Here is a 6,242-nt window from a genome sequence, read left to right on the forward strand (position 1 = left end):
CATATCTGTTTTATAGCAGGAGATGCACCGGTTGTTTAGATTCAAATCGTACATTTTTAAAATGTTGATTTTTATGCGATTCACTTTTGTGGCGTCTCACATGGCACATTCCAGTTTGGACAAGAGAACAGATCGTGTTGTTTTTAGCTTGATGTTGCGACTACAGTACAGAGATACCTGTATCTGTGTGTAACCTCAAGAGATTTAATTGGCCATCTGCAAATGTGTTTTGTCTTTCTGTCTTTTTCTCGTGCTCTAAATATGAGCGTTTCTCGGAGCAGCACAAACAGCACATTTTATTCCAAAAACATTCACGATCATGGACCATCACTGCAATTCTAGAGACACATATCTTTGTTAACCCTGACACAACCTTTTCCTGAGAAGTATGCTGCATTGTATATCAGTCTGAAGATATAACGTGAGTTTATTCCCATGGGAAAGAGCCCTTTAAATGGCCTTCTGTCGATTGATGTGTCTGAGAGTCAGTGGCAACAATATTGCTCATATGCAGTTATTCCCAGCTCCTCCAACGAGATAGAGCTATGAAAGTGTGAGTACTCAGCTTTCTCCTGCTCCCTACCATGACTGAGAGATCCCACTGGGCACACACTGGTTGAACCAATGTTGTTTCCAATTCATTTCAATGAAATTACGCTGAACCAATGTGGAATAGACGTTGAATTGACGTCTGTCCCCAGTGGGATGCTTTTCCACTGTAGAAAGAGGAGCAGTATTTGCACTATACGTGTTCAGTGAGGGGACATAGAGATTTCGAAGCTACTCCGATGTGTAGAATACTTGGTAAATGCTTTGTAAATCATCCCCAAGTCTAGATAATTGCTGAGGAGGTGGCTGAGAAGTTGTTTGTTTTATGATAAGGATTCCTATTGTCACATGAGGTGACGCTGGAGAGACGAACATTTAATAAAGAACGGACATGGCATCGGCTCTGGGTCGCCACTGATTGAACCGGGGGCGCCTAAGCCAGCCCGTCGGGTGTTCACACCCTGGCTGGCTCAAGAGGTTTCCTTGCCCCGGTTGGCTCGGATGGCGCCCATCCCACATCGGGCCTCAGCCGGATCGTCAGTTCTTGTTCGCCCAGCCGGTCCAGGAGTTGTTTTGTTTGTTTTGTTGGTGACGTCGGGGTGGATTCCACCGTCGATGGAACCGGGGGTGTCTAAGCCAGTTCGTTGGGCTTTCACACCCTGACTGGCTTGAGAGGTTTCCTTCCATCGGTTGGCTCGGCGGCTTCCCATCCCACGTCACTCTCTACCGAATCATCGGACTCCCTCTCTGCAGCAGGATCAACAGGCGTCTTGCCTCAGCCGGATCGTCGTGCTTCCATGCCTCAGCCGGCTCGCCAGGCTCTCACACCCCAACTGGCTTGCCCAGCGCCCATTTCTCGGCCGGTTCACCCAGGTGGGACGCCGGGTGGCGCCCCTTGGGGGGGTGTTACTGTCACGTCTGCTCCCGCCCCCGCCCCCCTCCCCCTGGCGCTTGAGGGCGCCAGGCTGCCCTGCATCACTCACTCCTATCATCCATTACGCACACCTGCCTTCCCTTGTCACGCGCATCAGCGATATTGGACTCACCTGGACTCATTCATCACCTGTTTATTTCCTCCCCTATATTTGTCAGTTCCCCAGTTATGTTCCCCGCTGCTGCATTCATTAGTTTTCCGTTGGTGTTACTCGTTTGCTGATGCTGTTCCTGTCTCTTGCTGACGCTGTTCCTGTCTGTCCGTTATTTATTACTCCCTGTTTCTGCTTCATCTCTCCAGCGTCATCATATGTGACACCTATGGTCTGGAACCCCCTTTACTCTGGTACTCCTTTTATCATTTGTGTAGTGAGCACAAATAATTCTCGCTCTACGATAGCCTGGTCTCAAATATACGGTAACAAGTGTGAACCTCACATAGCAGAACAATGAGAGCAAATCCCAACGCTTTTGGAAGATTGTATGTACAGTACACATTGAGCCCATTGCCACAAGTCACAGATATGGTTCTGTATAAGCTTTCTTGAGCCTGGGTAGATTTCCAGTCAGTAATGGTTTTGGACCCCATTAAGATCCAAGGGTTAAGCTGAAGGCCTAACGTCTTAGTGCTAGGGTCAATATTTATTGACAAATGGTTGGAAGAGTGCTGGAAATGCAAAGGTCAGGGGTCGCAACCTTTTTGACCTCTCAACCAGTGGCCCTTAATACGTTTTACCTCTGGATCGTCAACAGAATGGCCAAACATATGTCAAGGATAATTCAAGGTCAAATGGACCTGACCTGATAATCTACTTTGAAAGAGTACAACTCCAGTCATTTACTGTGTTTAACCAGGCCTATATCTTCTGAGGATCTTCTGGACTTTATTGGACCTTTTAAATAGTGAACAAACTGTGAGCCAAGGGCCAGAAAAGATCTGCAAATATGGCCAAATCAACAGGCCCCTAGTTACTGGTTCAACAAACATGCAAGAAAAGATCTTAAACATGGTCTACTTTGAACTTGACATAACGTTTACTTCGCCTCCGAATTGATTGAAAATCCCATTGAATGTAATTCTTTGGGACAAAGGCACACATCACAGAATTAAGGCCTAACAAAAGGCTTTAGACGATATTTTAACATCGTAAATTGACCTTGTCGACCTGTTCACCTAACCCCACCTCTCTCTCTCTATTCTGTACCTCCCACCCTCTCCCGTTACCCACAAGGTCGTCCCCAATTGGGGTCCAGAGCCAATGGGGACAGACATCCTTTATGTGTTCTTTAACGGTCCACTAAATGGGTTTTGAGGTCAAGCGATTAGTCTCTCAGGTCAACCCTGGCACCTGCATGGTAACACCGATTACACAATAAGGGCAGTCTGCAAGGAGGCTGCATTTGGTAAGCGTAAATGGCTGTAGGAGATGAATTGATAGATTTGAGAAACAATCCTCGTTCTTAAAAGCTCCATTCAGCACTTCGATAAAAGGTTTTTGTTGTAGAACCTTCCGTAAAAGGAGAGAGAGGCTATCAGATTCTTGAGGTCAGCCACCATGGCTGAAGAGAAGTGAAGTTATTTCTAAAGCCTCCCTGTCCATGGTCTCTGTTTCGTCCCTGTGAGAGATGGCGTTTAACAGCCGAGATTACAGTAGAGTGGCGGAGGAAGAATACGCATCCTTTTATTCTCGCTCGTCTCCGCTTCAATTGCATACAACTGCCTCCCCTCTCACCATGCCGAGCCCTTCATGCATGAGCTTGTCCGCTTTTCAATAGCCTTTGTGTTAGTCAGGATTCAAACAAGATAGGTTGCCTGCCTTTGACTCCTCTGCTCTCTCTCTCCTAGGAGAAATATTTCACCTGTCACACAAAGAAGAATGTTTAGGATCACTTGCTACTGTAAAAATCCACTTTGGGATTTAAATTGAATCGAATGATTTTCAAAAAGTCTCATCCAAAAGGCTGAGGTTGGCTTTCATCAGGCGCTGTGTATTTGCTGGCATGGTGATTTGCATAGTCTTTCAGGGAGCTCAGGGAGAGTGAAATCCTGTTGTAAACCCATCGGCAACTTTAAACAGCGCCACGGTACACACAAAGCTGCCTTGAGAAGTGCATTCGTTTCCCTAATGTGTGGTGGGATTAGAATTGATTCGATTTAAAACCTTATCATCGTTATTTAGAAAGATGATAGCGCGTCAATCATCTAGAAGCATACATAATCAGTGCGATATCAACCACCCAAACAATAACGGACATTACATCATCACTGTGAGACATCTCTCTACAGGATACAACTCAAGGCATGACCAAGATCTAGTACCTCCTTGACTATGATTGATGAAACTGTATATCTACCGAGTCCATTCCCAAGCCTCCTGTACTGGGGATCCTTTCTCCTCTGCAGTCTTATGGCAGAGGCCTGGGACCGAGGGGACTGTTTGCTCTCTGGGTCCTGGGACCTAATTAATAATGTTTGTTCAGCCCATTGTGAAGAGGGATAGTAAGGTCACTAACTCGAACAGCAAAAGGAGTTTTAAAAGCCTTGGAAATGCATAAATTATGTAAATATGTCTATTGCCTTTAATACGTATTGTTCCCCTCATTCAGAGGAATCTGTGAGAAACGAAGCACCCAGATCTCTATTGACTCCGCCAAAGGGTTTTGGATGAAAACCATGAATGCCACATATAAATGTTCATATAGGCTATATTATATGTTAATTAATGTGTTCATGGACTCAATTCTTGGCATTATTCTTTGAGCATAAAACGTAGATGCATGCAGATATCATGTTTATCTCCAACCACTACATACAGCTGTCTATAGTCGTTTTGATATTCATGGCCGTTTTGGATTTATGCGTAATGGAGAATAAAGCCAAAGCGGCCATGTTTGTTCCTTCCTTGATCAGTGTTGTATTGTATTGTTCCTGCTGGCTGGTAGTTTGGCAGGCCAGGCAGATATGGCAGTAGATTCATGGTTATATGAGTACCAGACTGCTGCAGAGAAGCCAGGGCCCAGGGCCCACCACACTCTGAAGTGAGGCCTCAGCCCCCATACCGTCCCATCCCACTACACACACAACCCCAGTACAACAGAGCACCAGGCCATCTTGTGGTTCACTACAATCGCTCAAGAGAGAGGATTTTGGATCAGTAAGTACCAAAAACGAAAGAGGGGATTGAAAGGGGGCGAGGGAGCGAGGAGCTGAAGGGTGTCCTGTGAGTTGTGATCTTTGTTCAGTTCCGAGGAGCTTATGTTCGTGGGCTTCTCTCCTAACAATCAGAGAGGGAGCGGTCTTCTACAAGCAGGGCCTCTCTCGTCTCTCTGTCCACTCTAAGTTTCACCTCATTCTGGGAAGAATGGCCGCCATTGTAGATATAGCACCTCTTATAGATCCTGTACCAACCTATGAGCTTGTAATGGACTAATCTGGGTCTCCTCTCCCTTGGGAGTGAGGGAATTCCTAGAGGTTTAATTAAATTACTAGTTAATTGATTCCTGTATTGATGTTCTTGTTAGGAGGTGAAAAGCGAATACACAATGACGTGGCAACAGTCAGTTACAGACTTGGCTGGGGATTCCTGGTCTAAAAACGGAACAGAGAGGATGGTTGTCCCAATAGAACAAAGCACTAGGAAGGTAAACAATCAAAATATTTGCATTGATGGTAATTAGCTAAAACCGAATGTCAGTGATTTGGATGTTACTCTATAAGTAGTTCTAACAAAATTACAGGGAATCATTTTCATTTCAGACCGGTTAGACACTTTCTTGGACAAAGATCACCTTTGTTCCACACGTTTCCCTGAATTGAACCCAAGTGTATTTGTAACTGCTAATGGCTGTGCTATGCATGGGGCTACTACAGTAGGTTTAAGTTTCATTGGAAAGTTACTTTTTTTTTTTTTTTTTTTACAGAGTGAGGCTAGATCAAGCTTCAAAGCCAGTGTTCAATTACCAAGACAGCAGAGAAAGTCTTTACAGTGTTTTCTGTTATGACTAACAGCTTTCGTATTGCCATTTTTTTTTTTTTTTTTTTCACCATTTCGGATTAGTTCTGCCTTCTTTATCAAGCACATTCTCAAAGTTGTGTGAAAACCAACACTTCAGGGAATCAATTTTTTCTCAGGGTGCATTTCTTCCCTAATTATTTCAGGGCTCTCCAAACCTGTTCCTGAAGAGCTACCTTCCTGTGGGTTTACTCTCCAAAACTGTTCCTGGAGAGCTACCCTCCTGTAGGTTTACTCCCCAAACCTGTTCCTGAAGAGCTACCCTCCTGTACGTTTACTCTCCAAACCTGTTCCTGAAGAGCTACCCTCCTGTAGGTTTACTCTCCAAACCTGTTCCTGAAGAGCTACCCTCCTGTACGTTTACTCTCCAAACCTGTTCCTGAAGAGCTACTCTCCTGTAGGTTTACTCTCCAAACCTGTTCCTGAAGAGCTACCCTCCTGTAGGTTTACTCCAAACCTGTTCCTGGAGAGCTACCCTCCTGTAGGTTTACTCTTCAACCTGTTCCTGGAGAGCTACCCTTCTGTAGGTTTACTCTCCAAACCTGTTCCTGGAGAGCTACCCTCCTGTAGGTTTACTCTCCAACCTGTTCCTGGAGTGCTACTCTCCTGTAGGTTTTTGCTACAACCACAGTTGTAACTAACCTGTTCAGCTTATGAACTAGCTAATTATTAAAATCAGGTGCGTTAGATTAGGGTTGTAGTGAAAACCATACAGGGTGGTAGCTCTCCAGGAATAGGGTTGGAGAG

The sequence above is a fragment of the Oncorhynchus mykiss genome, chromosome 7 (genome assembly GCF_013265735.2).
Source record: "Oncorhynchus mykiss isolate Arlee chromosome 7, USDA_OmykA_1.1, whole genome shotgun sequence".
NCBI lineage: Eukaryota > Metazoa > Chordata > Actinopteri > Salmoniformes > Salmonidae > Oncorhynchus > Oncorhynchus mykiss.